This window comes from Schistocerca gregaria, chromosome 8 (genome assembly GCF_023897955.1).
Source record: "Schistocerca gregaria isolate iqSchGreg1 chromosome 8, iqSchGreg1.2, whole genome shotgun sequence".
In the NCBI taxonomy this organism is placed as follows: domain Eukaryota; kingdom Metazoa; phylum Arthropoda; class Insecta; order Orthoptera; family Acrididae; genus Schistocerca; species Schistocerca gregaria.
Genome location: NC_064927.1, coordinates 34,822,077 through 34,847,784, shown reverse-complemented (window position 1 = coordinate 34,847,784; position 25,708 = coordinate 34,822,077).

Genomic DNA, 25,708 nt, shown 5'->3' with positions numbered 1-25,708 from the left:
TTTCTCCTGTGAGGATGGAACTTACGACCTCTGGTTTATTACACCAGTGCTCTACCACTGAGCTAAAGAGGCGCGGCCTAGCGGTACTCTTGGGTACTTCGTCCTTACGGTCGTCTGCATCATCAGACTTTAGCTGACAACACTTAATATTACCGGCTAATATTTGCAGCTATGGCGACAAATTACTGCTTGGCTACACATCTGACACGTAACCGATGTGCTCTCCAAACAATAACACTTGCATTTCAGAACATGTCTTTCACACATGTCTACAAAATCACCTTCACCTTCAAATACAGTTTCCTTGCGACTGACAGAGACGTAGTCAAAGTTTAAAGTTGCTATTTCGATTAAATCTCGTTGATAAGAAAAACGGTAATTTACACCTGCAGCAGAACAAAATTCCGTTCCGCCCAGCGTCTGGCTCGAACCCACGACCCTGGGATTAAGAGTCTGACACTCTACCGACTGAGCTAGCCGGCTACCTAGGTGAATACCTGCCGGGTAGCACGTCACACAGTACTCGTTTGGGTTGGGTGGTCCCATACAGAATCTCTCCATGATGCCTAATGTTTTCCTAACGTCACACTCGTCACGTACTTCACTTTTATGTCATAATCATTTCTGTGAGGTAAAGAAATTGCATGACAACATGCAGAGCTAGTGGCGTCAAAATTAACACACATACTTTATGTGACTCAAAAGCCGAACGAGTTACTTTCCGACGTTGTTTTAGATGTGCAAGTGATAGTCAAAACTCGCTGTGTCGGCACTCTGCCGACCATTTCGCTAGTTAACACCGGTCTTGTTGTGTGTGTTTCAAGCTCAAGAGCATCTCCAAGCAAAAAATGGTCAACAGCAACATTCAGACGGTTTCGTACTGCTCAATTGCTACATTAAAACGTTATGTTTCTTTTTCAGAACTGGAAAAACACAAGCGTGACAGCATTCGAACCTGTAATCTTCAGATCCGAAGTCCGACGCCTTATCCATTAGGCCACACGGTCACTGACGACCAACATTTACATGTATACGACTCATCTCGAAACGCTCACACCCCTGAGGATTTGTGTTTTCGTTCTACACAGCCGCTGCCCCTTGCTCTTTCCCACCCATTCGTTACATTCAACCTCTGACGAGACCGACCAAATATAGACTGAGAAACAAGACCACACACTTCGTGCATTCGGAATCGAAGGCAGGGCGTCCCTCGCCGCATTTGCTACGATTGCCAATAGCTACTTCTGCAGAAGCGGCGGCGGCAGCGACGACGACGACGACGACGACGAATATCGCGAGAGGCTCTGAGATATGTGAGAAATACATCTATAAAATGTAATTCAGACTGCCTCGTCCCACCTTATGCTGTACCGCTTTGGCAAATGCTTTATCTGCGCCATTCGCCTTAATCGCATCTGAGAGTAATTCTTAAAAAAACGCCTGTCGCTAATTGTTCGTCATCACAGATACTGTTTGCTATACGGCCACGACGCGCAACTGATTTCCAAAATTCATCTTTCTCCTGTGAGGATGGAACTTACGACCTCTGGTTCATTACACCAGTGCTCTACCACTGAGCTAAAGAGGCGCGGCCTAGCGGTACTCTTGGGTACTTCGTCCTTACGGTCGTCTGCATCATCAGACTTTAGCTGACAACACTTCATATTACCGGCTAATATTTGCAGCTATGGCGACAAATTACTGCTTGGCTACACATCTGACACGTAACCGATGTGCTCTCCAAACAACAACACTTGCATTTCAGAACATGTCTTTCACACATGTCTACAAAATCACCTACACCTTCAAATACAGTTTCCTTGAGACTGACAGAGACGTAGTCAAAGTTTAAAGTTGCTATTTCGATTAAATCTCGTTAATAAGAAAAACGGTAATTTACACCTGCAGCGGAACAAAATTCCGTTCCGCCCAGCGTCTGGCTGGAACCCACAACCCTGGGATTAAGAGTCTGACACTCTACCGACTGAGCTAGCCGGCTACCTAGGTGAATACCTGCCAGGTAGCACGTCACACAGTACTCGTTTGGGTTGGGTGGTCCCATACAGAATCTCTCCATGATGCCTAATGTTTTCCTAACGTCACACTCGTCACGTACTTCACTTTTATGTCATAATCATTTCTGAGAGGTAAAGAAATTGCATGACAACATGCAGAGCTAGTGGCGTCAAAATTAACACACATACATTATGTGACTCAAAAGCCGAACGAGTTACTTTCCGACGTTGTTTTAGATGTGCAAGTGATAGTCAAAACTCGCTGTGTCGGCACTCTGCCGACCATTTCGCTAGTTAACACCGGTCTTGTTGTGTGTGTTTCAAGCTCAAGAGCATCTCCAAGCAAAAAATGGTCAACAGCAACATTCAGACGGTTTCGTACTGCTCAATTGCTACATTAAAACGTTATGTTTCTTTTTCAGAACTGGAAAAACACAAGCGTGACAGCATTCGAACCTGTAATCTTCAGATTCGAAGTCCGACGCCTTATCCATTAGGCCACACGGTCACTGACGACCAACATTTACATGTAAACGACTCATCTCGAAACGCTCACACCCCTGAGGATTTGTGTTTTCGTTCTACACAGCCGCTGCCCCTTGCTCTTTCCCACCCATTCGTTACATTCAACCTCTGACGAGACCGACCAAATATAGACTGAGAAACAAGACCACACACCTCGTGCATTCGGAATCGAAGGCAGGGCGTCCCTCGCCGCATTTGCTACGATTGCCAATAGCTACTTCTGCAGAAGCGGCGGCGGCAGCGACGACGACGACGACGACGACGAATATCGCGAGAGGCTCTGAGATATGTGAGAAATACATCTATAAAATGTAATTCAGACTGCCTCGTCCCACCTTATGCTGTACCGCTTTGGCAAATGCTTTATCTGCGCCATTCGCCTTAATCGCATCTGAGAGTAATTCTTAAAAAAACGCCTGTCGCTAATTGTTCGTCATCACAGATACTGTTTGCTATACGGCCACGACGCGCAACTGATTTCCAAAATTCATCTTTCTCCTGTGAGGATGGAACTTACGACCCCTGGTTTATTACACCAGTGCTCTACCACTGAGCTAAAGAGGCGCGGCCTAGCGGTACACTTGGGTACTTCGTCCTTACGGTCGTCTGCATCATCAGACTTTAGCTGACAACACTTCATATTACCGGCTAATATTTGCAGCTATGGCGACAAATTACTGCTTGGCTACACATCTGACACGTAACCGATGTGCTCTCCAAACAACAACACTTGCATTGCAGAACATGTCTTTCACACATGTCTACAAAATCACCTTCACCTTCAAATACAGTTTCCTTGCGACTGACAGAGACGTAGGCAAAGTGTAAAGTTGCTATTTCGATTAAATCTCGTTAATAAGAAAAACGGTAATTTACACCTGCAGCGGAACAAAATTCCGTTCCGCCCAGCGTCTGGCTCGAACCCACGACCCTGGGATTAAGAGTCTGACACTCTACGCGACTGAGCTAGCCGGCTACCTCAGTGAATACCTGCCGGGTAGCACGTCACACAGTACTCGTTTGGGTTGGGTGGTCCCATACAGAATCTCTCCATGATGCCTAATGTTTTCCTAACGTCACACTCGTCACGTACTTCACTTTTATGTCATAATCATTTCTGAGAGGTAAAGAAATTGCATGACAACATGCAGAGCTAGTGGCGTCAAAATTAACACACATACTTTATGTGACTCAAAAGCCGAACGAGTTACTTTCCGACGTTGTTTTAGATGTGCAAGTAATAGTCAAAACTCGCTGTGTCGGCACTCTGCCGACCATTTCGCTAGTTAACACCGGTCTTGTTGTGTGTGTTTCAAGCTCAAGAGCATCTGCAAGCAAAAATTGGTCAACAGCAACATTCATACGGTTTCGTACTGCTCAATTGCTACATTAAAACGTTATGTTTCTTTTTCAGAACTGGAAAAACACAAGCGTGACAGCATTCGAACCTGTAATCTTCAGATCCGAAGTCCGACGCCTTATCCATTAGGCCACACGGTCACTGACAAACAACATTTACATGTATACGACTCATCTCGAAACGCTCACACCCCTGAGGATTTGTGTTTTCGTTCTACACAGCCGCTGCCCCTTGCTCTTTCCCACCCATTCGTTACATTCAACCTCTGACGAGACCGACCAAATATAGACTGAGAAACAAGACCACACACTTCGTGCATTCGGAATCGAAGGCAGGGCGTCCCTCGCCGCATTTGCTACGATTGCCATTTGCTACTTCTGCAGAAGCGGCGGCGGCGGCGACGACGACGACGACGAATATCGCGAGAGGCTCTGAGATATGTAAGAAATACATCTATAAAATGTAATTCAGACTGCCTCGTCCCACCTTATGCTGTACCGCTTTGGCACATGCTTTATCTGCGCCATTCGCCTTAATCGCATCTGAGAGTAATTCTTAAAAAAAACGCCTGTCGCTAATTGTTCGTCATCACAGATACTGTTTGCTATACGGCCACGACGCGCAACTGATTTCCAAAATTCATCTTTCTCCTGTGAGGATGGAACTTACGACCTCTGGTTTATTACACCAGTGCTCTACCACAGAGCTAAAGAGGCGCGGCCTAGCGGTACTCTTGGGTACTTCGTCCTTACGGTCGTCTGCATCATCAGACTTTAGCTGACAACACTTCATATTACCGGCTAATATTTGCAGCTATGGCGACAAATTACTGCTTGGCTACACATCTGACACGTAACCGATGTGCTCTCCAAACAATAACACTTGCATTTCAGAACATGTCTTTCACACATGTCTACAAAATCACCTTCACCTTCAAATACAGTTTCCTTGCGACTGACAGAGACGTAGGCAAAGATTAAAGTTGCTATTTCGATTAAATCTCGTTAATAAGAAAAACGGTAATTTACACCTGCAGCGGAACAAAATTCCGTTCCGCCCAGCGTCTGGCTCGAACCCACAACCCTGGGATTAAGAGTCTGACACTCTACCGAATGAGCTAGCCGGCTACCTAGGTGAATACCTGCCGGGTAGCATGTCACACAGTACTCGTTTGGGTTGGGTGGTCCCATACAGAATCTCTCCATGATGCCTAATGTTTTCCTAACGTCACACTCGTCACGTTCTTCACTTTTATGTCATAATCATTTCTGAGAGGTAAAGAAATTGCATGACAACATGCAGAGCTAGTGGCGTCAAAATTAACACACATACTTTATGTGACTCAAAAGCCGAACGAGTTACTTTCCGACGTTGTTTTAGATGTGCAAGTGATAGTCAAAACTCGCTGTGTCGGCACTCTGCCGACCATTTCGCTAGTTAACACCGGTCTTGTTGTGTGTGTTTCAAGCTCAAGAGCATCTCCAAGCAAAAAATGGTCAACAGCAACATTCAGACGGTTTCGTACTGCTCAATTGCTACATTAAAACGTTATGTTTCTTTTTCAGAACTGGAAAAACACAAGCGTGACAGCATTCGAACCTGTAATCTTCAGATCCGAAGTCCGACGCCTTATCCATTAGGCCACCCGGTCACTGACGACCAACATTTACATGTATACGACTCATCTCGAAACGCTCACACCCCTGAGGATTTGTGTTTTCGTTCTACACAGCCGCTGCCCCTTGCTCTTTCCCACCCATTCGTTACATTCAACCTCTGACGAGACCGACCAAATATAGACTGAGAAACAAGACCACACACTTCGTGCATTCGGAATCGAAGGCAGGGCGTCCCTCGCCGCATTTGCTACGATTGCCAATAGCTACTTCTGCAGAAGCGGCGGCGGCAGCGACGACGACGACGACGACGACGACGAATATCGCGAGAGGCTCTGAGATATGTGAGAAATACATCTATAAAATGTAATTCAGACTGCCTCGTCCCACCTTATGCTGTACCGCTTTGGCACATGCTTTATCTGCGCCATTCGCCTTAATCGCATCTGAGAGTAATTCTTAAAAAAAACGCCTGTCGCTAATTGTTCGTCATCACAGATACTGTTTGCTATACGGCCACGACGTGCAACTGATTTCCAAAATTCATCTTTCTCCTGTGAGGATGGAACTTACGACCTCTGGTTTATTACACCAGTGCTCTACCACAGAGCTAAAGAGGCGCGGCCTAGCGGTACTCTTGGGTACTTCGTCCTTACGGTCGTCTGCATCATCAGACTTTAGCTGACAACACTTCATATTACCGGCTAATATTTGCAGCTATGGCGACAAATTACTGCTTGGCTACACATCTGACACGTAACCGATGTGCTCTCCAAACAATAACACTTGCATTTCAGAACATGTCTTTCACACATGTCTACAAAATCACCTTCACCTTCAAATACAGTTTCCTTGCGACTGACAGAGACGTAGGCAAAGTTTAAAGTTGCTATTTCGATTAAATCTCGTTAATAAGAAAAACGGTAATTTACACCTGCAGCGGAACAAAATTCCGTTCCGCCCAGCGTCTGGCTCGATCCCACAACCCTGGGATTAAGAGTCTGACACTCTACCGACTGAGCTAGCCGGCTACCTAGGTGAATACCTGCCGGGTAGCATGTCACACAGTACTCGTTTGGGTTGGGTGGTCCCATACAGAATCTCTCCATGATGCCTAATGTTTTCCTAACGTCACACTCGTCACGTACTTCACTTTTATGTCATAATCATTTCTGAGAGGTAAAGAAATTGCATGACAACATGCAGAGCTAGTGGCGTCAAAATTAACACACATACTTTATGTGACTCAAAAGCCGAACGAGTTACTTTCCGACGTTGTTTTAGATGTGCAAGTGATAGTCAAAACTCGCTGTGTCGGCACTCTGCCGACCATTTCGCTAGTTAACACCGGTCTTGTTGTGTGTGTTTCAAGCTCAAGAGCATCTCCAAGCAAAAAATGGTCAACAGCAACATTCAGACGGTTTCGTACTGCTCAATTGCTACATTAAAACGTTATGTTTCTTTTTCAGAACTGGAAAAACACAAGCGTGACAGCATTCGAACCTGTAATCTTCAGATCCGAAGTCCGACGCCTTATCCATTAGGCCACACGGTCACTGACGACCAACATTTACATGTATACGACTCATCTCGAAACGCTCACACCCCTGAGGATTTGTGTTTTCGTTCTACACAGCCGCTGCCCCTTGCTCTTTCCCACCCATTCGTTACATTCAACCTCTGACGAGACCGACCAAATATAGACTGAGAAACAAGACCACACACTTCGTGCATTCGGAATCGAAGGCAGGGCGTCCCTCGCCGCATTTGCTACGATTGCCATTTGCTACTTCTGCAGAAGCGGCGGCGACGACGACGACGACGACGACGACGACGACGACGACGACGACGACGAATATCGCGAGAGGCTCTGAGATATGTGAGAAATACATCTATAAAATGTAATTCAGACTGCCTCGTCCCACCTTATCCTGTACCGCTTTGGCACATGCTTTATCTGCGCCATTCGCCTTAATCGCATCTGAGAGTAATTCTTAAAAAAACGCCTGTCGCTAATTGTTCGTCATCACAGATACTGTTTGCTATACGGCCACGACGCGCAACTGATTTCCAAAATTCATCTTTCTCCTGTGAGGATGGAACTTACGACCTCTGGTTTATTACACCAGTGCTCTACCACAGAGCTAAAGAGGCGCGGCCTAGCGGTACTCTTGGGTACTTCGTCCTTACGGTCGTCTGCATCATCAGACTTTAGCTGACAACACTTCATATTATAGGCTAATATTTGCAGCTATGGCGACAAATTACTGCTTGGCTACACATCTGACACGTAACCGATGTGCTCTCCAAACAACAACACTTGCATTTCAGAACATGTCTTTCACACATGTCTACAAAATCACCTTCACCTTCAAATACAGTTTCCTTGCGACTGACAGAGACGTAGTCAAAGTTTAAAGTTGCTATTTCGATTAAATCTCGTTAATAAGAAAAACGGTAATTTACACCTGCAGCGGAACAAAATTCCGTTCCGCCCAGCGTCTAGCTCGAACCCACAACCCTGGGATTAAGAGTCTGACACTCTACCGACTGAGCTAGCCGGCTACCTCGGTGAATACCTGCCGGGTAGCACGTCACACAGTACTCGTTTGGGTTGGGTGGTCCCATACAGAATCTCTCCATGATGCCTAATGTTTTCCTAACGTCACACTCGTCACGTACTTCACTTTTATGTCATAATCATTTCTGAGAGGTAAAGAAATTGCATGACAACATGCAGAGCTAGTGGCGTCAAAATTAACACACATACTTTATGTGACTCAAAAGCCGAACGAGTTACTTTCGGACGTTGTTTTAGATGTGCAAGTGATAGTCAAAACTCGCTGTGTCGGCACTCTGCCGACCATTTCGCTAGTTAACACCGGTCTTGTTGTGTGTGTTTCAAGCTCAAGAGCATCTCCAAGCAAAAAATGGTCAACAGCAACATTCAGACGGTTTCGTACTGCTCAATTGCTACATTAAAACGTTATGTTTCTTTTTCAGAACTGGAAAAACACAAGCGAGACAGCATTCGAACCTGTAATCTTCAGATCCGAAGTCCGACGCCTTATCCATTAGGCCACACGGTCACTGACGACCAACACTTACATGTAAACGACTCATCTCGAAACGCTCACACCCCTGAGGATTTGTGTTTTCGTTCTACACAGCCGCTGCCCCTTGCTCTTTCCCACCCATTCGTTACATTCAACCTCTGACGAGACCGACCAAATATAGACTGAGAAACAAGACCACACACTTTGTGCATTCGGAATCGAAGGCAGGGCGTCCCTCGCCGCATTTGCTACTATTGCCATTTGCTACTTCTGCAGAAGCGGCGGCGGCGGCGACGACGAGGACGACGACGACGACGACGACGACGACGACGACGACGAATATCGCGAGAGGCTCTGAGATATGTGAGAAATACATCTATAAAATGTAATTCAGACTGCCTCGTCCCACCTTATGCTGTACCGCTTTGGCAAATGCTTTATCTGCGCCATTCGCCTTAATCGCATCTGAGAGTAATTCTTAAAAAAACGCCTGTCGCTAATTGTTCGTCATCACAGATACTGTTTGCTATACGGCCACGACGCGCAACTGATTTCCAAAATTCATCTTTCTCCTGTGAGGATGGAACTTACGACCCCTGGTTTATTACACCAGTGCTCTACCACTGAGCTAAAGACGCGCGGCCTAGCGGTACTCTTGGGTACTTCGTCCTTACGGTCGTCTGCATCATCAGACTTTAGCTGACAACACTTCATATTACCGGCTAATATTTGCAGCTATGGCGACAAATTACTGCTTGGCTACACATCTGACACGTAACCGATGTGCTCTCCAAACAACAACACTTGCATTTCAGAACATGTCTTTCACACATGTCTACAAAATCACCTTCACCTTCAAATACAGTTTCCTTGCGACTGACAGAGACGTAGGCAAAGTTTAAAGTTGCTATTTCGATTAAATCTCGTTAATAAGAAAAACGGTAATTTACACCTGCAGCGGAACAAAATTCCGTTGCGCCCAGCGTCTGGCTCGAACCCACGACCCTGGGATTAAGAGTCTGACACTCTACCGACTGAGCTAGCCGGCTACCTCGGTGAATACCTCCCGGGTAGCACGTCACATAGTACTCGTTTGGGGTGGGTGGTCCCATACAGAATCTCTCCATGATGCCTAATGTTTTCCTAACGTCACACTCGTCACGTACTTCACTTTTATGTCATAATCATTTCTGAGAGGTAAAGAAATTGCATGACAACATGCAGAGCTAGTGGCGTCAAAATTAACACACTTACTTTATGTGACTCAAAAGCCGAACGAGTTACTTCCCGACGTTGTTTTAGATGTGCAAGTGATAGTCAAAACTCGCTGTGTCGGCACTCTGCCGACCATTTCGCTAGTTAACACCCGTCTTGTTGTGTGTGTTTCAAGCTCAAGAGCATCTCCAAGCAAAAAATGGTCAACAGCAACATTCAGACGGTTTCGTACTGCTCAATTGCTACATTAAAACGTTATGTTTCTTTTTCAGAACTGGAAAAACACAAGCGTGACAGCATTCGAACCTGTAATCTTCAGATCCGAAGTCCGACGCCTTATCCATTAGGCCACACGGTCACTGACGACCAACATTTACATGTATACGACTCATCTCGAAACGCTCACACCCCTGAGGATTTGTGTTTTCGTTCTACACAGCCGCTGCCCCTTGCTCTTTCCCACCCATTCGTTACATTCAACCTCTGACGAGACCGACCAAATATAGACTGAGAAACAAGACCACACACTTCGTGCATTCGGAATCGAAGGCAGGGCGTCCCTCGCCGCATTTGCTACGATTGCCATTTGCTACTTCTGCAGAAGCGGCGACGACGACAACGACGACGACGACGACGACGACGGCGACGACGACGACGAATATCGCGAGAGGCTCTGAGATATGTGAGAAATACATCTATGAAATGTAATTCAGACTGCCTCGTCCCACCTTATGCTGTACCGCTTTGGCAAATGCTTTATCTGCGCCATTCGCCTTAATCGCATCTGAGAGTAATTCTTAAAAAAACGCCTGTCGCTAATTGTTCGTCATCACAGATACTGTTTGCTATATGGCCACGACGCGCAACTGATTTCCAAAATTCATCTTTCTCCTGTGAGGATGGAACTTACGACCCCTGGTTTATTACAACAGTGCTCTACCACTGAGCTAAAGAGGCGCGGCCTAGCGGTACTCTTGGGTACTTCGTCCTTACGGTCGTCTGCATCATCAGACTTTAGCTGACAACACTTCATATTACCGGCTAATATTTGCAGCTATGGCGACAAATTACTGCTTGGCTACATATCTGACACGTAACCGATGTGCTCTCCAAACAACAACACTTGCATTTCAGAACATGTCTTTCACACATGTCTACAAAATCACCTTCACCTTCAAATACAGTTTCCTTGCGACTGACAGAGACGTAGGCAAAGTTTAAAGTTGCTATTTCGATTAAATCTCGTTAATAAGAAAAACGGTAATTTACACCTGCAGCGGAACAAAATTCCGTTCCGCCCAGCGTCTGGCTCGAACCCACGACCCTGGGATTAAGAGTCTGACACTCTACCGACTGAGCTAGCCGGCTACCTCGGTGAATACCTGCCGGGTAGCACGTTACACAGTACTCGTTTGGGTTGGGTGGTCCCATACAGAATCTCTCCATGATGCCTAATGTTTTCCTAACGTCACACTCGTCACGTACTTCACTTTTATGTCATAATCATTTCTGAGAGGTAAAGAAATTGCATGACAACATGCAGAGCTAGTGGCGTCAAAATTAACACACATACTTTATGTGACTCAAAAGCCGAACGAGTTACTTCCCGACGTTGTTTTAGATGTGCAAGTGATAGTCAAAACTCGCTGTGTCGGCACTCTGCCGACCATTTCGCTAGTTAACACCCGTCTTGTTGTGTGTGTTTCAAGCTCAAGAGCATCTCCAAGCAAAAAATGGTCAACAGCAACATTCAGACGGTTTCGTACTGCTCAATTGCTACATTAAAACGTTATGTTTCTTTTTCAGAACTGGAAAAACACAAGCGTGACAGCATTCGAACCTGTAATCTTCAGATCCGAAGTCCGACGCCTTATCCATTAGGCCACACGGACACTGACGACCAACATTTACATGTATACGACTCATCTCGAAACGCTCACACCCCTGAGGATTTGTGTTTTCGTTCTACACAGCCGCTGCCCCTTGCTCTTTCCCACCCATTCGTTACATTCAACCTCTGACGAGACCGACCAAATATAGACTGAGAAACAAGACCACACACTTTGTGCATTCGGAATCGAAGGCAGGGCGTCCCTCGCCGCATTTGCTACGATTGCCATTTGCTACTTCTGCAGAAGCGGCGGCGACGACGACGACGACGACGACGACGACGACGAATATCGCGAGAGGCTCTGAGATATGTGAGAAATACATCTATAAAATGTAATTCAGACTGCCTCGTCCCACCTTATGCTGTACCGCTTTGGCAAATGCTTTATCTGCGCCATTCGCCTTAATCGCATCTGAGAGTAATTCTTAAAAAAACGCCTGTCGCTAATTGTTCGTCATCACAGATACTGTTTGCTATACGGCCACGACGCGCAACTGATTTCCAAAATTCATCTTTCTCCTGTGAGGATGGAACTTACGACCCCTGGTTTATTACACCAGTGCTCTACCACTGAGCTAAAGAGGCGCGGCCTAGTGGTACTCTTGGGTACTTCGTCCTTACGGTCGTCTGCATCATCAGACTTTAGCTGACAACACTTCATATTACCGGCTAATATTTGCAGCTATGGCGACAAATTACTGCTTGGCTACACATCTGACACGTAACCGATGTGCTCTCCAAACAACAACACTTGCATTTCAGAACATGTCTTTCACACATGTCTACAAAATCACCTTCACCTTCAAATACAGTTTCCTTGCGACTGACAGAGACGTAGGCAAAGTTTAAATTTGCTATTTCGATTAAATCTGGTTAATCAGAAAAACGGTAATTTACACCTGCAGCGGAACAAAATTCCGTTCCGCCCAGCGTCTGGCTCGAACCCACGACCCTGGGATTAAGAGTCTGACACTCTACCGACTGAGCTAGCCGGCTACCTCGGTGAATACGTGCCGGGTAGCACGTTACACAGTACTCGTTTGGGTTGGGTGGTCCCATACAGAATCTCTCCATGATGCCTAATGTTTTCCTAACGTCACACTCGTCACGTACTTCACTTTTATGTCATAATCATTTCTGAGAGGTAAAGAAATTGCATGACAACATGCAGAGCTAGTGGCGTCAAAATTAACACACATACTTCATGTGACTCAAAAGCCGAACGAGTTACTTCCCGACGTTGTTTTAGATGTGCAAGTGATAGTCAAAACTCGCTGTGTCGGCACTCTGCCGACCATTTCGCTAGTTAACACCGGTCTTGTTGTGTGTGTTTCAAGCTCAAGAGCATCTCCAAGCAAAAAATGGTCAACAGCAACATTCAGAGGGTTTCGTACTGCTCCATTGCTACATTAAAACGTTATGTTTCTTTTTCAGAACTGGAAAAACACAAGCGTGACAGCATTCGAACATGTAATCTTCAGATCCGAAGTCCGACGCCTTATCCATTAGGCCACACGGTCACTGACGACCAACATTTACATGTATACGACTCATCTCGAAACGCTCACACCCCTGAGGATTTGTGTTTTCGTTCTACACAGCCGCTGCCCCTTGCTCTTTCCCACCCATTCGTTACATTCAACCTCTGACGAGACCGACGAAATATAGACTGAGAAACAAGACCACACACTTCGTGCATTCGGAATCGAAGGCAGAGCGTCCCTCGCCGCATTTGCTACGATTGCCATTTGCTACTTCTGCAGAAGCGGCGACGACGACGACGACGACGACGACGACGACGACGACGAATATCGCGAGAGGCTCTGAGATATGTGAGAAATACATCTATAAAATGTAATTCAGACTGCCTCGTCCCACCTTATGCTGTACCGCTTTGGCAAATGCTTTATCTGCGCCATTCGCCTTAATCGCATCTGAGAGTAATTCTTAAAAAAACGCCTGTCGCTAATTGTTCGTCATCACAGATACTGTTTGCTATACGGCCACGACGCGCAACTGATTTCCAAAATTCATCTTTCTCCTGTGAGGATGGAACTTACGACCCCTGGTTTATTACACCAGTGCTCTACCACTGAGCTAAACAGGCGCGGCCTAGCGGTACTCTTGGGTACTTCGTCCTTACGGTCGTCTGCATCATCAGACTTTAGCTGACAACACTTCATATTACCGGCTAATATCTGCAGCTATGGCGACAAATTACTGCTTGGCTACACATCTGACACGTAACCGATGTGCTCTCCAAACAACAACACTTGCATTTCAGAACATGTCTTTCACACATGTCTACAAAATCACCTTCACCTTCAAATACAGTTTCCTTGCGACTGACAGAGACGTAGGCAAAGTTTAAAGTTGCTATTTCGATTAAATCTCGTTAATCAGAAAAACGGTAATTTACACCTGCAGCGGAAAAAAATTCCGTTCCGCCCAGCGTCTGGCTCGAACCGACGACTCGGGGATTAGGAGTCTGACACTCTACCGACTGAGCTAGCCGGCTACCTCGGTGAATACCTGGCAGGTGCACGTCACACAGTACTCGTTTGGGTTGGGTGGTCCCATACAGAATCTCTCCATGATGCCTAATGTTTTCCTAACGTCACACTCGTCACGTACTTCACTTTTATGTCATAATCATTTCTGAGAGGTAAAGAAATTGCATGACAACATGCAGAGCTAGTGGCGTCAAAATTAACACATATACTTTATGTGACTCAAAAGCCGAACAAGTTACTTTCCGACGTTGTTTTAGATGTGCAAGTGATAGTCAAAACTCGCTGTGTCGGCACTCTGCCGACCATTTCGCTAGTTAACACCCGTCTTGTTGTGTGTGTTTCAAGCTCAAGAGCATCTCCAAGCAAAAAATGGTCAACAGCAACATTCAGACGGTTTCGTACTGCTCAATTGCTACATTAAAACGTTATGTTTCTTTTTCAGAACTGGAAAAACACAAGCGTGACAGCATTCGAACCAGTAATCTTCAGATCCGAAGTCCGACGCCTTATCCATTAGGCCACACGGTCACTGACGACCAACATTTACATGTAAACGACTCATCTCGAAACGCTCACACCCCTGAGGATTTGTGTTTTCGTTCTACACAGCCGCTGCCCCTTGCTCTTTCCCACCCATTCGTTACATTCAACCTATGACGAGACCGACCAAATATAGACTGAGAAACAAGACCACACACTTCGTGCATTCGGAATCGAAGGCAGGGCGTCCCTCGCCGCATTTGCTACGATTGCCATTTGCTACTTCTGCAGAAGCGGCGACGACGACGACGACGACGACGACGACGACGAATATCGCGAGAGGCTCTGAGATAGGTGAAAAATACATCTATAAAATATAATTCAGACTGCCTCGTCCCACCTTATGCTGTACCGCTTTGGCAAATGCTTTATCTGCGCCATTCGCCTTAATCGCATCTGAGAGTAATTCTTAAAAAAACGCCTGTCGCTAATTGTTCGTCATCACAGGTACTGTTTGCTATACGGCTACGACGCGCAACTGATTTCCAAAATTCATCTTTCTCCTGTGAGGATGGAACGTACGACCCTTGGTTTATTAGACCAATGCTGTACCACTGAGCTAAAGAGGCGCGGCCTAGCGGTACTCTTGGGTACTTCGTCCTTACGGTCGTCTGCATCATCAGACTTTAGCTGACAACACTTCATATTACCGGCTAATATTTGCAGCTATGGCGACAAATTACTGCTTGGCTACACATCTGACTCGTAACCGATGTGCTCTCCAAACAACAACACTTGCATTTCAGAACATGTCTTTCACACATGTCTACAAAATCACCTTCACCTTCAAATACAGTTTCCTTGCGACTGACAGAGACGTAGGCAAAGTTTAAAGTTGCTATTTCGATTAAATCTCGTTAATCAGAAAAACGGTAATTTACACCTGCAGCGGAAAAAAATTCCGTTCCGCCCAGCGTCTGGCTCGAACCGACGACTCGGGGATTAGGAGTCTGACACTCTACCGACTGAGCTAGCCGGCTACCTCGGTGAATACCTGCCAGGTGCACGTCACACAGTACTCGTTTGGGTTGGGTGGTCCCATACAGAATCTCTCCATGATGCCTAATGTTTTCCTAACGTCACACTCGTCACGTACTTCACTTTTATGTCATAATCATTTCTGAGAGGTAAAGAAATTGCATGACAACATGCAGAGCTAGTGGCGTCAAAATTAACACATATACTTTATGTGACTCAAAAGCCGAACAAGTTACTTTCCGACGTTGTTTTAGATGTGCAAGTGATAGTCAAAACTCGCTGTGTCGGCACTCTGCCGACCATTTCGCTAGTTAACACCCGTCTTGTTGTGTGTGTTTCAAGCTCAAGAGCATCTCCAAGCAAAAAATGGTCAACAGCAACATTCAGACGGTTTCGTACTGCTCAATTGCTACATTAAAACGTTATGTTTCTTTTTCAGAACTGGAAAAACACAAGCGTGACAGCATTCGAACCAGTAATCTTCAGATCCGAAGTCCGACGCCTTATCCATTAGGCCACACGGTCACTGACGACCAACATTTACATGTAAACGACTCATCTCGAAACGCTCACACCCCTGAGGATTTGTGTTTTCGTTCTACACAGCCGCTGCCCCTTGCTCTTTCCCACCCATTCGTTACATTCAACCTCTGACGAGACCGACCAAATATAGACTGAGAAACAAGACCACACACTTCGTGCATTCGGAATCGAAGGCAGGGCGTCCCTCGCCGCATTTGCTACGATTGCCATTTGCTACTTCTGCAGAAGCGGCGACGACGACGACGACGACGACGAATATCTCGAGAGGCTCTGAGATATGTGAGAAATACATTTATAAAATATAATTCAGACTGCCTCGTCCCACCTTATGCTGTACCGCTTTGGCAAATGCTTTATCTGCACCATTCGCCTTAATCGCATATGAGAGTAATTCTTAAAAAAACGCCTGTCGCTAATTGTTCGTCATCACAGATACTGTTTGCTATACGGCCACGACGCGCAACTGATTTCCAAAATTGATCTTTCTCCTGTGAGGATGGAACTTACAACGCCTGGTTTATTAGACCAGTGCTCTACCACTGAGCTAAAGAGGCGCGGCCTAGCGGTACCCTTGGGTACTTCGTCCTTACGGTCGTCTGCATCATCAGACTTTAGCTGACAACACTTCATATTACCGGCTAATATTTGCAGCTATGGCGACAAATTACTGCTTGGCTACACATCTGACACGTAACCGATGTGTTCTCCAAACAACAACACTTGCATTTCAGAACATGTCTTTCACACATGTCTACAAAATCACCTTCACCTTCAAATACAGTTTCCTTGCGACTGACAGAGACGTAGGCAAAGTTTAAAGTTGCTATTTCCATTAAATCTCGTTAATCAGAAAAACGGTAATTTACACCTGCAGCGGAACAAAATTCCGATCCGCCCAGCATCTGGCTCGAACCCACGACCCTGACATTAAGAGTCTGACACTCTACCAACTGAGCTAGCCGGCTACCTCGGTGAATACCTGCCGGGTAGCACGTCACACAGTACTCGTTTGGGTTAGGTGGTCCCATACAGAATCTCTCCATGATGCCTAATGTTTTCCTAACGTCACACTCGTCACGTACTTCACTTTTATGTCACAATCATTTCTGAGAGGTAAAGAAATTGCATGACAACATGCAGAGCTAGTGGCGTCAAAATTAACACACATACTTTATGTGACTCAAAAGCCGAACGAGTTACTTTCCGACGTTGTTTTAGATGTGCAAGTGATAGTCAAAACTCGCTGTGTCGGCACTCTGCGAACCATTTCGCTAGTTAACACCGGTCTTGTTGTGTGTGTTTCAAGCTCAAGAGCATCTCCAAGCAAAAAATGGTCAACAGCAACATTCTGACGGTTTCGTACTGCTCAATTGCTACATTAAAACGTTATGTTTCTTTTTCAGAACTGGAAAAACACAAGCGTGACAGCACTCGAACCTGTAATCTTCAGATCCGAAGTCCGACGCCTTATCCATTAGGCCACACGGTCACTGACGGCCAACATTTACATGCATACGACTCATCTCGAAACGCTCACACCCCTGAGGATTTGTGTTTTCGTTCTACACAGCCGCTGCCCCTTGCTCTTTCCCACCCATTCGTTACATTCAACCTCTGACGAGACCGACCAAATATAGACTGAGAAACAAGACCACACACTTTGTGCATTCGGAATCGAATGCAGGGCGTCCCTCGCCGCATTTGCTACGATTGCCCTTTGCTACTTCTGCAGAAGCGGCGGCGGCGACGACGACGACGACGACGACGAATATCGCGAGAGGCTCTGAGATATGTGAGAAATACATCTATAAAATGTAATTCAGACTGCCTCGTCCCACCTTATGCTGTACCGCTTTGGCAAATGCTTTATCTGCACCATTCGCCTTAATCGCATATGAGAGTAATTCTTAAAAAAACGCCTGTCGCTAATTGTTCGTCATCACAGATACTGTTTGCTATACGGCCACGACGCGCAACTGATTTCCAAAATTCATCTCTCTCCTGTGAGGATGGAACTTACAACCCCTGGTTTATTAGACAAGTGCTCTACCACTGAGCTAAAGAGGCGCGGCCTAGCGGTATTCTTGGGTACTTCGTCCTTACGGTCGTCTGCATCATCAGACTTTAGCTGACAACACTTCATATTACCGGCTAATATTTGCAGCTATGGCGACAAATTACTGCTTGGCTACACATCTGACACGTAACCGATGTGCTCTCCAAACAACAACACTTGCATTTCAGAACATGTCTTTCACACATGTCTACAAAATCACCTTCACCTTCAAATACAGTTTCCTTGCGACTGACAGAGACGTAGGCAAAGTTTAAAGTTGCTATTTCCATTAAATCTCGTTAATCAGAAAAACGGTAATTTACACCTGCAGCTGAACAAAATTCCGTTCCGCCCAGCGTCTGGCTCGAACCCACGACCCTGCGATTAAGAGTCTGACACTCTACCGACTGAGCTAGCCGGCTACCTCGGTGAATACCTGCCGGGTAGCACGTCATACAGTACTCGTTTGGGTTGGGTGGTCCCATACAGAATCTCTCCATGATGCCTAATGTTTTCCTAACGTCACACTCGTCACGTACTTCACTTTTATGTCATAATCATTTCTGAGAGGTAAAGAAATTGCATGACAACATGCAGAGCTAGTGGCGTCAAAATTAACACACATACTTTATGTGACTCAAAAGCCGAACGAGTTACTTTCCGACGTTGTTTTAGATGTGCAAGTGATAGTCAAAACTCGCTGTGTCGGCACTCTGCCGACCATTTCGCTAGTTAACACCGGTCTTGTTGTGTGTGTTTCAAGCTAAAGAGCATCTCCAAGCAAAGAATGGTCAACAGCAACATTCTGACGGTTTCGTACTGCTCAATTGCTACATTAAAACGTTATGTTTCTTTTTCAGAAGTGGAAAAACACAAGCGTGACAGCATTCGAACCTGTAATTTCAGATCCGAAGTCCGACGACTTATCCATTAGGCCACACGGTCACTGACGACCAACATTTACATGTATACGACTCATCTCGAAACGCTCACACCCCTGAGGATATGTGCTTTCGTTCTACACAGCCGCTGCCCCTTGCTCTTTGCCACCCATTCGTTACATTCAACCTCTGACGAGACCGACCAAATATAGACTGAGAAACAAGACCACACACTTTGTGCATTCGGAATCGAAGGCAGGGCGTCCCTCGCCGCATTTTCTACGATTGCCATTTGCTACTTCTGCAGAAGCGGCGACGACGACGACGACGACGACGACGACGACGACGAATATCGCGAGAGGCTCTGAGATATGTGAGAAATACATCTATAAAATGTAATTCAGACTGCCTCGTCCCACCTTATGCTGTACCGCTTTGGCAAATGCTTTATCTGCACCATTCGCCTTAATCGCATATGAGAGTAATTCTTAAAAAAACGCCTGTCGCTAATTGTTCGTCATCACAGATACTGTTTGCTATACGGCCACGACGCGCAACTGATTTCCAAAATTCATCTCTCTCCTGTGAGGATGGAACTTACAACCCCTGGTTTATTAGACCAGTGCTCTACCACTGAGCTAAAGAGGCGCGGCCTAGCGGTACTCTTGGGTACTTCGTCCTTACGGTCGTCTGCATCATCAGACTTTAGCTGACAACACTTCATATTACCGGCTAATATTTGCAGCTATGGCGACAAATTACTGCTTGGCTACACATCTGACACGTAACCGATGTGCTCTCCAAACAACAACACTTGCATTTCAGAACATGTCTTTCACACATGTCTACAAAATCACCTTCACCTTCAAATACAGTTTCCTTGCGACTGACAGAGACGTAGGCAAAGATTAAAGTTGCTATTTCGATTAAATCTCGTTAATAAGAAAAACGGTAATTTACACCTGCAGCGGAACAAAATTCCGTTCCGCCCAGCGTCTGGCTCGAACCCACAACCCTGGGATTAAGAGTCTGACACTCTACCGAATGAGCTAGCCGGCTACCTAGGTGAATACCTGCCGGGTAGCACGTCACACAGTACTTGTTTGGGTTAGGTGGTCCCATACAGAATCTCTCCATGATGCCTAATGTTTTCCTAACGTCACACTCGTCACGTACTTCACTTTTATGTCATAATCATTTCTGAGAGGTAAAGAAATTGCATGACAACATGCAGAGCTAGTGGCGTCAAAATTAACACACATACTTTATGTGACTCAAAAGCCGAACGAGTTACTTTCCGACGTTGTTTTAGATGTGCAAGTGATAGTCAAAACTCGCTGTGTCGGCACTCTGCCGACCATTTCGCTAGTGAACACCGGTCTTGTTGTGTGTGTTTCAAGCTCAAGAGCATCTCCAAGCAAAAAATGGTCAACAGCAACATTCTGACGGTTTCGTACTGCTCAATTGCTACATTAAAACGTTATGTTTCTTTTTCAGAACTGGAAAAACACAAGCGTGACAGCATTCGAACCTGTAAACTTCAGATCCGAAGTCCGACGCCTTATCCATTAGGCCACACGGTCACTGACGACCAACATTTACATGTATACGACTCATCTCGAAACGCTCACACCCCTGAGGATTTGTGTTTTCGTTCTACACAGCCGCTGCCCCTTGCTCTTTCCCACCCATACGTTACATTCAACCTATGACGAGACCGACCAAATATAGACTGAGAAACAAGACCACACACTTTGTGCATTCGGAATCGAATGCAGGGCGTCCCTCGCCGCATTTGCTACGATTGCCATTTGCTACTTCTGCAGAAGCTGCGGCGGCGACGACGACGACGATGACGAATATCGCGAGAGGCTCTGAGATATGTGAGAAATACATCTATAAAATATAATTCAGACTGCCTCGTCCCACCTTATGCTGTACCGCTTTGGCAAATGCTTTATCTGCGCCATTCGCCTTAATCGCATCTGAGAGTAATTCTTAAAAAAACGCCTGTCGCTAATTGTTCGTCATCACAGGTACTGTTTGCTATACGGCCACGACGCGCAACTGATTTCCAAATTTCATCTTTCTCCTGTGAGGAAGGAACTTACGACCCCTGGTTTATTAGACCAGTGCTCTACCACTGAGCTAAAGACGCGCGGCCTAGCGGTACTCTTGGGTACTTCGTCCTTACGGTCGTCTGCATCATCAGACTTTAGCTAACAACACTTCATATTACCGGCTAATATTTGCAGCTATGGCGACAAATTACTGCTTGGCTACACATCTGACACGTAACCGATGTGCTCTCCAAACAACAACACTTGCATTTCAGAACATGTCTTTCACACATGTCTACAAAATTACCTTCACCTTCAAATACAGTTTCCTTGCGACTGACAGAGACGTAGGCAAAGTTTAAAGTTGCTATTTCCATTAAATCTCGTTAATCAGAAAGACGGTAATTTACACCTGCAGCGGAACAAAATTCCGTTCCGCCCAGCGTCTGGCTCGAACCCACGAACCTGGGATTAAGAGTCTGACACTCTACCGACTGTGCTAGCCGGCTACCTCGGTGAATACCTGCCGGGTAGCACGTCACACAGTACTCGTTTGGGTTGGGTGGTCCCATACAGAATCTCTCCATGATGCCTAATGTTTTCCTAACGTCACACTCGTCACGTACTTCACTTTTATGTCATAATCATTTCTGAGAGGTAAAGAAATTGCATGACAACATGCAGAGCTAGTGGGGTCAAAATTAACACACATACTTTATGTGACTCAAAAGCCGAACGAGTTACTTTCCGACGTTGTTTTAGATGTGCAAGTGATAGTCAAAACTCGCTGTGTCGGCACTCTGCCGACCATTTCGCTAGTTAACACCGGTCTTGTTGTGTGTGTTTCAGGCTCAAGAGCATCTCCAAGCAAAAAATGGTCAACAGCAACATTCAGACGGTTTCGTACTGCTCAATTGCTATATTAAAACGTTATGTTTCTTTTTCAGAACTGGAAAAACACAAGCGTGACAGCATTCGAACCTGTAATCTTCAGATCCTAAGTCCGACGCCTTATCCATTATTCCACACGGTCACTGACGACCAACATTTACATGTATATGACTCATCTCGAAACGCTCACACCCCTGAGGATTTGTGTTTTCGTTCTACAAAGCCGCTGCCCCTTGCTCTTTCCCACCAATTCGTTACATTCAACCTCTGACGAGACCGAATAAAAAATATAGACTGAGAAACAAGACCACACACTTTGTGCATTCGGAATCGAAGGCAGGGCGTCCCTCGCCGCATTTGCTACGATTGCCATTTGCTACTTCTGCAGAAGCGGCGGTGGCGACGACGACGACGACGACGACGAATATCTCGAGAGGCTCTGAGATATGTGAGAAATACATCTATAAAATATAATTCAGACTGCCTCGTCCCACCTTATGCTGTACCGCTTTGGCAAATGCTTTATCTACCCCATTCGCCTTAATCGCATCTGAGAGTAATTCTTAAAAAAACGCCTGTCGCTAATTGTTCGTCATCACAGGTACTGTTTGTATACGGCCACGACGCGCAACTGATTTCCAAAATTCATCTTTCTCCTGTGAGGATGGAACTTACGACCCCTGGTTTATTAGACCAGTGCTCTACCACTGAGCTAAAGACTCGCGGCCTAGCGGTGCTCTTGGGTACTTCGTCCTTACGGTCGTCTGCATCATCAGACTTTAGCTGACAACACTTCATATTACCGGCTAATATTTGCAGCTATGGCGACAAATTACTGCTTGGCTACACATCTGACACGTAACCGATGTGCTCTCCAAACAACAACACTTGCATTTCAGAACATGTCTTTCACACATGTCTACAAAATCACCTTCACCTTCAAATACAGTTTCCTTGCGACTGACAGAGACGTAGGCAAAGTTTAAAGTTGCTATTTCCATTAAATCTCGTTAATCAGAAAAACGGTAATTCACACCTGCAGCGGAACAAAATTCCGTTCCGCCCAGCGTCTGGCTCGAACCCACGACCCTGGGATTAAAAGTATGACACTCTACCGACTGAGCTAGCCGGGTACCTCGGTGAATACCTGCCGGGTAGCACGTCACACAGTACTCGTTTGGATTGGGTGGTCCCATACAGAATATCTGCATGATGCCTAATGTTTTCCTAACGTCACACTCGTCACGTACTTCACTTTTATGTCACAATCATTTCTGAGAGGTAAAGAAATTGCATGACAACATGCAGAGCTAGTGGCGTCAAAATTAACACACATACTTTATGTGACTCAAAAGCCGAACGAGTTACTTTCCGACGTTGTTTTAGATGTGCAAGTGATAGTCAAAACTCGCTGTGTCGGCACTCTGCCGACCATTTCGCTAGTTAACACCGGTCTTGTTGTGTGTGTTTCAAGCTCAAGAGCATCTCCAAGCAAAAAATGGTCAACAGCAACATTCTGACGGTTTCGTACTGCTCAATTGCTACATTAAAACGTTATGTTTCTTTTTCAGAACTGGAAAAACACAAGCGTGACAGCATTCGAACCTGTAATCTTCAGATCCGAAGTCCGACGCCTTATCCATTAGGCCACACGGTCACTGACGACCAACATTTACATGTATACGACTCATCTCGAAACGCTCACACCCCTGAGGATTTGTGTTTTCGTTCTACACAGCCGCTGCCCCTTGCTCTTTCCCACCCATTCGTTACATTCAACCTCTGACGAGACCGACCAAATATAGACTGAGAAACAAGACCACACACTTTGTGCATTCGGAATCGAAGGCAGGGCGTCCCTCGCCGCATTTCCTACGATTGCCATTTGCTACTTCTGCAGAAGCGGCGGTGGCGACGACGACGACGACGACGACGAATATCTCGAGAGGCTCTGAGATATGTGAGAAATACATCTATAAAATATAATTCAGACTGCCTCGTCCCACCTTATGCTGTACCGCTTTGGCAAATGCTTTATCTACCCCATTCGCCTTAATCGCATCTGAGAGTAATTCTTAAAAAAACGCCTGTCGCTAATTGTTCGTCATCACAGGTACTGTTTGTATACGGCCACGACGCGCAACTGATTTCCAAAATTCATCTTTCTCCTGTGAGGATGGAACTTACGACCCCTGGTTTATTAGACCAGTGCTCTACCACTGAGCTAAAGAGGCGCGGCCTAGCGGTGCTCTTGGGTACTTCGTCCTTACGGTCGTCTGCATCATCAGACTTTAGCTGACAACACTTCATATTACCGGCTAATATTTGCAGCTATGGCGACAAATTACTGCTTGGCTACACATCTGACACGTAACCGATGTGCTCTCCAAACAACAACACTTGCATTTCAGAACAAGTCTTTCACACATGTCTACAAAATCACCTTCACCTTCAAATACAGTTTCCTTGCGACTGACAGAGACGTAGGCAAAGTTTAAAGTTGCTATTTCCATTAAATCTCGTTAATCAGAAAAACGGTAATTCACACCTGCAGCGGAACAAAATTCCGTTCCGCCCAGCGTCTGGCTCGAACCCACGACCCTGGGATTAAAAGTATGACACTCTACCGACTGAGCTAGCCGGGTACCTCGGTGAATACCTGCCGGGTAGCACGTCACACAGTACTCGTTTGGATTGGGTGGTCCCATACAGAATATCTGCATGATGCCTAATGTTTTCCTAACGTCACACTCGTCACGTACTTCACTTTTATGTCACAATCATTTCTGAGAGGTAAAGAAATTGCATGACAACATGCAGAGCTAGTGGCGTCAAAATTAACACACATACTTTATGTGACTCAAAAGCCGAACGAGTTACTTTCCGACGTTGTTTTAGATGTGCAAGTGATAGTCAAAACTCGCTGTGTCGGCACTCTGCCGACCATTTCGCTAGTTAACACCGGTCTTGTTGTGTGTGTTTCAAGCTCAAGAGCATCTCCAAGCAAAAAATGGTCAACAGCAACATTCTGACGGTTTCGTACTGCTCAATTGCTACATTAAAACGTTATGTTTCTTTTTCAGAACTGGAAAAACACAAGCGTGACAGCATTCGAACCTGTAATCTTCAGATCCGAAGTCCGACGCCTTATCCATTAGGCCACACGGTCACTGACGACCAACATTTACATGTATACGACTCATCTCGAAACGCTCACACCCCTGAGGATTTGTGTTTTCGTTCTACACAGCCGCTGCCCCTTGCTCTTTCCCACCCATTCGTTACATTCAACCTCTGACGAGACCGACCAAATATAGACTGAGAAACAAGACCACACACTTTGTGCATTCGGAATCGAAGGCAGGGCGTCCCTCGCCGCATTTCCTACGATTGCCATTTGCTACTTCTGCAGAAGCGGCGGCGGCGACGACGACGACGATGACGAATATCGCGAGAGGCTCTGAGATATGTGAGAAATACATCTATAAAATATAATTCAGACTGCCTCGTCCCACCTTATGCTGTACCGCTTTGGCAAATGCTTTATCTGCGCCATTCGCCTTAATCG